The sequence below is a fragment of the Coptis chinensis genome, chromosome 7 (assembly GCF_015680905.1).
Source record: "Coptis chinensis isolate HL-2020 chromosome 7, ASM1568090v1, whole genome shotgun sequence".
NCBI lineage: Eukaryota > Viridiplantae > Streptophyta > Magnoliopsida > Ranunculales > Ranunculaceae > Coptis > Coptis chinensis.
This window is the reverse complement of record NC_141462.1, coordinates 86,340,193-86,349,828: the sequence shown is the minus strand read 5'-3', so window position 1 is coordinate 86,349,828 and position 9,636 is coordinate 86,340,193.

The following is a 9,636-nucleotide window of genomic DNA, read 5'->3' as shown; positions in this document are numbered from 1 at the left end:
CACTAGATCTTTCAGGAACTTGGCATACGAGGGAACTTGCTTGATGACGGTTAGAAATGGGATATTAATCTATAAATTCTGAAATACATGTCAAATCTCCTTGTACTGGTCATCTTTTCTGGTATTCACTAGTTTCGAAGGAAACGGTGCTGGCGGATTCTTCAATATCGGTTCTCTTCGTTCGGCTTTGGTTGGTTTGGTAACAGATAGTGGAGTGATAGGTGGAGTCACTCGTGATGGCTTCTTCTTACTTACTTCCACAGTAGTTCCTTCAACTTCTTTTGCAACAGTTTCTTCAGTAGGTGGCACAACACTAGATATATTTGGAATGTTAGAACTGGGTGGGATGGTGGGGACATAAGTTACCTTAGGCTCCGCAGAATCTTTTCCTGGTCCATAGACAATCCTGTTATCAACTTTCTTGCCTGACCTCAGAGTGGTGACAGAATTAACTTGGGCATTCGACTGAGTAATTTCCAGCTTATCCACCTGCATGACACCTCTTCCTTTCGGATTTGGCTCCGGCTGGCTTGGTAATGCTCCTTTTGATCTCTCTGTCAAGGCGGCAACGATTTGCCCTATCTGGCCTTGAATGACACTAAAGTTATTCTCCAACTTCTGGGTTCTTTGATTTGTCCTTTTTTTTTCATTGACAATAGTGGTGATAGCATCTTCCGATGATGTGGGTAACCGCTTTGCTTGATCGAAGGCGTAGGGCAATATATCCACTCATAAGATCTGGTACTAACTCTCTGTTTGTGTTGGCTTGGTATTGCCGGGTTCTCGTATGATTGTTGATTTCAGATAGTTCGGGCGGTTTTGGAACCGATCATCGGTTATTCGAACCGATTTGATCGATTTGAAATCCTCGAGGAAAATTCCTCCGATTTGTATTTTGTGGCTTCCAATAATTTCGTCCTCGATTGAACCGGTTATTTCTTCCTAAAGAGTCGATACTACATGCCTCTGATTAGTATCCGATATAATCTGAACACTCTTCAGTGGTGTGGCCTTCATCGTAACATAGCTCACAAATGGTATAACAAGGCTTGGATGACCGAGGTTTAGCTTGGAAATTGTTTGGTTTTGGAGGATTCATGGAGAACCGATCAAACTTCTTGTTCAGATTTTCAAGTCCCTGTTGATAGGCTTGCCATAATTGATAACATTGCTTGATTTGGGTCTTCTTAAATTTGGTTGCCAAATTTCTTCTAAGACCTCTCCACTCTAGCTACGCCCTCGTTGCTAGTACTCCATTATTGAATGTCTTGACTAAATTTCGAGAAAGTTGTAGGCTTCCTCTCCATCTAATGATGTAAACTTACCTTGATGCATTGATCAGTATCATCCGCTTGTTCATAGTAGAAAGTCCTCGAAGAAAAAATGAGCGATTATGTGCTTTTATCATAACCATGATGTGGACATGGAGACTAGCAGATTATTGAATTTCTCCCAGCTTTGATGATATTCTTCATCACCTTCCCTTTGAAATTGTCGATGGCTTGTTGCGTGATGGCATCTGCTTTCAGGGTGGGTAGAACTTGTTCATAAACTTTGTTCTCAACTTCTCCCAGTTGTTGATTGAATTGATTGGCTGTGCAGTTAACCATTCGGATGCTTTACCTTCGAGGGAGAGTGGAAAAAAAATTAACTTGATACTCTCATCCCTGATATTCTGGTTCTTGAAAGTTCTGAGGACTGATAGAAATTTGTTCATGTGAACATAAGGTTGAACATTATCTAAACCATTGAACTTTGGAAGCATAGAGATTACTGATGCTCTAAGTTCAAACTGATTAGCTTCTGTCTTTGGAAAAACAATACTGCTGGGTGGGTCTCCAATAATTGGCGAATAGAAATCGCTCAGCTTCTTCCTCTGTTGTGCTTGGATGGGTGGGATAGCTTCAGGATTATTGGTGTCCAAAACACCTCCATCATTGCGTCGCGGCCATCAGATCAATCTCGCCTAGTATTCTTGTGAGTCGGTTGTTAAACCTTGTCCACTGTTGTGTTCTTACTGAACGATGATATGGATGATGGGGCATACACTAGAAAATGCTATGCCAAAATGACGAAAAACTATCCTACAATGCTTGAATAATATGCAACTATTCTAAATTATACTAAAATGTAAAACTACTTTCCTTCAACTGGGTTGGGCTTTGCAGCCTAGTATCTCAGCCCGTTGTCTAAAAGTCGTCTCTTCTAGGGTTATGGTGAATCACTTTGGATTGCTTATACCACGCCTACGCACGATAGTCCGTTTGTCAAGATTCATACAAGAAACACTAAAGTTTGATGTTTCGCTGTGTTAGCTTACAACTTCAATTGTTGAAAAGGTCCTAAATGCAATTATACTAGAAAGCAATAAAACTAAACTATGATGCAACTATACTAAGAAAGCAATAAAAAGAATGAAGATTCGACTAACCTAGATGGTAGATCTTGTCTTCGAGATGTCCTTCAAGCTTCTTTCTTTCTTAAAAGGATGGATGATGCGGCTAAAATTACCTCAAGATCCAAAATTCTAATCTTGAAAGAAAACGTTAAACATAAACAACTTAAAACGGCAATGGCAATTATTTGATTTGACGACTTCCGGGGCTACAATTAATTATATCCCCAAAGCCATTTTCATTGGATTGCCTCTTTTTGTGTGTGTAGATGTGTATGGATGGTGTGGATAGATGATGGTCATTGAACAAAATAGAAGCGTATCAAAACCTAATTATCCCTCAATAAGTAAAGGATGAGTAGGGTATCGTTCCACTTTTAAGTGTATGTTACGTGAAGGACAATTTGGAAAGGGGGTTTAAGCGATAAAAACTATGATTATAGAGATTTAGATTCTAATGCTAAACTAAACTAAATTAACTAAACTCTTGGGAATTTATAAGAGAGGGAATTCAAGAGATTAGAATCCACCAATACTTTTAATCTATGACTTCTCGCTTCATGGTTGTTTTACAAGTAGACTACAATTAGGCAATCGAGCAAGTGCCGATGCCCTCTTGGACAAAACATCGTTAACAATTAACTCTACTTTAAGGTTGTTCCTATGTTTATGCTATTAATATCTTCTTTCTTTTTGTAAGCTCGGGCAGCCATTCAATGTATTACCAAGAGCAACATCAAGGAGTACTTCCTAATAGGGTGCCATTCAATGAATCACCACTTAAGGCAAACACAAAGAATACTTCCCTAGGCAGCCACTCCCTGAGGTACCCCTTCTAAGGCAACACAAAGAATACTTCCCTAACTCTAAAGAACTATACTACTAGAAGAAAAGTAAAGAACACTAGCATGATATTAATATTGCAAAACATAAACCCTATTATATACTTCCATCCCCTGGTGTGGGCAATGGAACTAATAACTAAAAACATAAAGAACTAACCTGATTGAAGAACACCATGAACCAGAAGAATCATTAAACCTTAAGCACTGGCTTCATCTCCTCCCTTGAAGGAGAAGATTAGCTTTCCATAAAGAAGGAAGAACACGAAGAAAGAGAAGAAGAAGAGTCGAAGAACATAAGACTAGAATGACTAATTTATTAAGACTCAGCTAGTTAAAACCGATCTTTTATTATTAATCTCTCTCTGCCTCAAGTTCTGGAGACAAGAATATAAGTGAATTGGCCCCTTACATGAGGCACTTAGGTCCTCTATTTATAGGGGTTACAATGAGCTCTAGAAGCATTCCAAACCGTCATTTGTTTCCTAATACAAATAGACTTCTTCCAGAGTCCAACTTCATCTCCAAAACTTAGAAGGAATTGGCTACAGTGTCGATTCATGCGTCTGGACGCACTATTCATGCATCCCAGACTTAATCAATGCGTCTGGACGCTCGATCTATGTGTCCCAAATGCATGGGTCGCGTCTGGACGCACGATAGTCGCGTCTCAAACGCGAGACTCTATTGTTCCACCTTTGGTCTATTTTTCTTTCCTCTTTTGCGGGTTTTGGTCTAATTCAAGCAACGAATCCTTTGGCCTTGGGCTTCCAAATAGGCTTTAAAATAGGTCCAAGTCGCATCTTTAATAGCTTCAATTCCTTGGCCTTCTCTATGATTGTCCACGGGCTTCCCATGTGATCCTTAATGCTCCGAATTGCTCCATTTTATCTCTTTTTCTCTAATATTCTACAAAACTCTCTTTTTCACCTGTAGAATATTAAAACATAACTTACAAACACTATTAGTCCACTAAGATGGCTAAACAAGAGGCATAATCGAGGGTTAAATTACACTTTTTGAGCACTTATCAGCAGTAACGATGACGAGTACCAGGAAACACTTTAGCAATAGTTGCGGTCATCGCTCTATCCTGGTCAGTGATGATTGCAGTTGGCGCACGACCACCCATGGCTGCAAGCCAGGCCTTAAACAGCCATATGAATGTATCATCTATCTCATCAAGCAACAATGCGCAACCAAACCGAATCGACTGATAATGATGGTTGACTCCAGTAAAAGGGGCAAAAGGCATGGAATATGTATTAGTACGATATGTGGTATCAAAAGACACAACATCCCCCAAAATAGTCATACTGGCATCGAGACCTCCCATCAACTTAGAAAAAGCTCACCGCAGTCCCATTTTCATCTAAATCAATAGCGTAGTAGAACCGGGGATCCTTGGCACTCTTCTGCATAAAATATTTCAGCATGGTAGTTGCATCACCTTCTTTAGGCATCTTTCTGGTCAAACCATAATGATGTTTCTAACAATCCTTCTGTGTAAACCCAACTTCCTCTCCATGAAAAACAGATGCCACTTTTCCAACAGGTAAACTGTTATCACTAAACATCTCGGTCAAGCACTTCGCTGATTCAGGTATATGTTTGTTAGTTTTTATGCAAATTCTCTTCGATGGGGTCACCAGACCGTGACTATATGGTCATTCTGAGCAACGTTGACCTCGTATATCTCTTCATGTATTATTTTCTTAATACGAATTCTAGCTTGACAACCACACCGGATAGTTGATGTATTTCTTGATCGGACTTGATCTCTCTTATTAGAAACCCCTTCACGTGAGCAAACCAGTAAACAACCACTAACCAAATCCACATGATTTTGTTTCTTATTCGTCGTCCGAACACGAGTTTCAAATCCCTCTTGTTGACCATACTCTTTGTAGTAAGTCTTTGCTTCGTCAACACTTGTAAAAGTCATTCCTATATAAGGAGCAACTCATGTTTGCGTGTCTTGAACAGGGGATTTAGTAGACAAAAACCCAACTACGTCTTCTTCGATATTGATTGATGTCTCTGTCTCCATTTCTATAAATCGAAAAAATAAAAAATATAAATAACTTAAACGGACAAAAATCCCAATGTACATAAACAATGTAAATAACTTAAACAGAAGAAAATCCCAATTAATGTCATTTTTAGGACATATTTTCGATGGTGTATGTTAAAGCCCAAACAAAAGCCTTGAGCGCGTGTGCGCTCTGGTCGTGTGTTAGAAAAGCGCGTGCGCGCTTTGTCTGTACAGCAGCAGAGTGTATTCTTATTAATCATCTCAATAATCATGACATTGCAACATAAATGAATTATCAAATGAGTTAAACAAATTAAATACTTAAGAAAGCATACCTTAATTGCAACTGGGGAAATCGAGTTTTGGCTATACCATAATGTTGGGTTTTTGTTAGGGATTAAAACCGAGCGGTTTCGGTGGGGTTTGGTCGTTGGTTGAGTGTTGTCACTATAGCTCAGGTGGTCGTTAATGGCGTCAAGAGAGCTCTCTCTCGAGTGCTAGAATGGAATTGGGTTTTAGTGAGAATTTCACGTTTTTCGTTTTTTAGTTTTTGAAATAGTTTGAAATTTTGAAATTTCGCAATTTTTATTTCGAATTAGATCTAATGATCTCAGGATGAGATCTGAGGGACCAGGAGGGGTGTGAGATAAGGGTGTCACTATAGCCTAACCGATATATATATATATATATATATATATATATATATATATATATATATATATATATATATATATATATATATATATATATATCAACATTAAAACTTCGAGCTTCTATTCTGGTCTCAGTCTTTTGGCATTCACCCCCACTTAATTGTTTTATCCAGGTGCAGGTGGAGTACTTCAAAATGCTTATGGTATGGATTTATGTTGGGTTTTGCATCACCAATCAGATGTGAGTCTTCTGTTCATTTTGAAGCTTTAGCACTCTGGACAAACCTTCAAATTGTCACAAGCTTGAGTTGGCATATGTTATCTTTGAAACTAATTCACGATATCTTTTCAACTGCATGAGAAATTATACTCTCTTTGCCTTGGGAGATTGCCACTCTTATTTTTGATATCAAAGAATTATTACATCATTTTTCCAACTTCAATGGATATATAGAGAAGGCAATTTTGTGGCTAACACTTTTGCAAATATGGCTTCTAACCAGGCTGCTAATCCAGAATGTTTCATCTGCAACAATTCATCGACTGAATCTTCGTGGTAGTCTTCTTAGTACGTCTTTAGATGTTATGTCTATGTGGTGTCAACAACTGCCTCTATATGTAACTAGGTTATTATTTAACGACCTTACTGTTAGTGGCAGAGCCAGGAATTTATCCCAGGCCGGGTGAGCTGATTAGCACTACAAATTTTCAGCACAACTCAATTAGAGTGTACACGTGTTTTTCTTGCTTTTCTCTTTAGTGTAATATTTGTCAGTTTATCGCTTTTTAAAAAAAATGCAAAACAGACAATTAATAGTTTATTTTGTCAATTTTTCAAAATCAAAATCATTCATAGTTCAAGTTCAAGTAACAAATTTTTTTAATATGAAAGAACGATCATAACTCAAACCTATTGTACTTCATAAGAGTATAAAATCATGAATTGCAAAGAATAGTTCATTAAGTTGTTTGTTTTGTTAATTAATAATTTCTATAATTAAGGTGTATCTAATTGTTTATACTCTATTTTTTTTTCTCTCATTTAGGTTCTTCTTTTGTCAAGCTACAATGCCATATGTTGAACAAACACATAAGCACACCACCGAGTACCATATTCAGTTGAAGTGTACGTGTGATAACCCATGTGCCGTGTTTTCAAATGCTAACTAATAAAGTACAAAATTACTTTTAGACCCTTAGCATATCTAACTAGAGACACACATTCTATTTTACTTTTGATAGGCAAAATTGATAATACAAAGAATAATGGTATGCCCAAGCCCGCAAAGAAAGGGAAATTCTCAGTTTTACCAAGACTAATCATTTTTTATATCAATGCTCAAGGTGATTGAGCCAGGGCATACCCTGGTTTCGCCACTGCTTACTGTTGTATGTACATTTTCGTAATGTTTGATATATAAATAAATGTAGTTACCAAAAAAAAACGATGAAGAAGAAAAAAAATAATGGAGGGAGATCGATTTGAAGATGGAGAATTATTATTTGATTTGGGATGAGAAAAAACAAAGGGTGATTGAGTAGTTTTAGTGAATTGTGCACAAGGAGAGGAAAGGGGAAGAGAGGAGAAGAAATGAGAGAGAGGAATGGAAAAAGGAAAAGTGTGGCATTCACTTTTTGTTGATGACCAAATCATTGTAATTTTGGTCCCTTGTCCCAAGAGACCTCCTAACATCATTCAATGAAGTTGGAGAAAGTTCAAGAATAACTAAAGCTAGAGAACGATAAAATGAAGCTTCTAGAATGTGTAAAGTTACGGGGTTTATGATTGAAGGTCTCTTGAAGTTGTCTTATTCTTATTCTTTGTCAAAATGGTTGTCGACAACACCAAAATCTCTCAATCAGCTGATGTAATACTAAGTGTGTTAGCTCACAAACAATTAAATAATCACTCTTTAACCAAGAAACGATGGAATAAATTTAATAAAATCACTTAATGAATCTGTCACAATTCTCCTAATCCTTTAAATAGACGTTCTAAACCTAAAACAAGCAAGCGGTGAGTTCACCGAACCAATCCTACAGAAAATAAACGAAACAAAAGACTGATTTCGCAAAAGCCCACATAAAAGCCTTGAGCGCGTGCGTGCCTGTTAGAAGGCAAAACTGAGGGCGCGCGCTCTCGCACCTCCACTAACAACACTCTTAGACTTTCAAGACACCACCATGTGCATCTAGGTACTTCTCTGCAATAACCTGCACTTCATCATTCCCCCTTGGATGAAAGGAATTTGTCCTCGAATTTAAGCCATTCTCATCGTCCGATGAATCACCACAGAATGGTATGAGATGCTTGACATTGAAAACATCCGAAGTCTGGATATGACTAGGCAAACAGAGACGATAGGCATTGGAGTTAATCTTCTCAACCACTTCAAGAGGACCAATCTTGCGATGTTTTAGCTTATTGTAGTCACCAACAGAAAAATAATCCTTAGTGAGCACAGCCCAAACAAAGTCACCAACCTCAAACTCAACATGACGACGGTGTTTGTCAGTAGCGGCTTTATACTTGGCATTAGACTCTAACAGATTTTTCCGAACAGCGGTATGAACATCTTGGAGCTGTTGAACCATGTCGGACGTAGTGACATGAATAGGCTGTAAACTAGGTATAGGAGCAAGGTCAGCAGCGACTCTTGGATTAAAGCCATATAGAATGTGGAAGGAACTGTAACCTGAACTACGATTAACCAAACAATTAAAAGCAAATTCCGCCTAAGCAAGGTGAGAATCCCATTGTTTCACTTTAGAACGCAAAAGATTACCCAAGGACCTGTTAACTACCTCAGTTTGTCCATCTGTCTGAGGATGGTAGGCACTGCTAAACTCCAAATCAATATGTAAGAGCTTCCAGAAATAACACAAAAAATGACTAAGAAAACGAGTGTCACAATCTGAAACAATGGAGTCTGGCAGACCATGCAAACGATAAATATCACGAAAAAATAATTGGGCAACATTGATAGCATCTGTCGTTTTCTTGCATGCGATAAAATGAGCCATCTTGGAGAACCGATCCACCACCACAAAGATAGATTCAAAACCTTGTTGGGTATGAGGTAATCCAAGGACAAAATCCATACTAATGGCACACCATGGACGATCCGGTACAGGCAAAGGCATATACAACCCCGCATTAGTAGTGTGGCCTTTAGAAACTTGGCAAACCTGGCAACAAGCAACAAATTTCTGGACCTCCATGCTTAAACCAGGCCAAAAATAAGAAGTTGATAAGAGTGTGAGAGTCTTGTCACGACCAAAATGTCCCTCGTTATGTAACTCAATGAGGAGACGAAGCCATAGACTACAATCAGGAATGCAAAGGCGCTGACCTTTAAACAGAAAACTGTCCTGTAAAGAGAACTCAGATAACTGTCTCTCTTGAATAGAAGATAAAATAGTTGCAAAGTACGAGTCAGATGGGTATAACTCAGGGAAAGAATCAAAACCCATAATGGTAGAAAGCATGGAAACCAATAAATAGGAACGACGACTAAGAGCATGCATCAGCCACACTGTTCTGGACACCAGACGACTTGTGTTGGAGAACAATAGTGAAGTCCTGTAAATAATTGGATCAACGCAGTTTCTAGGCACTGACATTATCCTGATCGATTGCCAATATGCTTGAGCGCTTCATGATCAGAATAAAGAACGAATTCAGCATGAATCAGACAGTGACGTCAATGC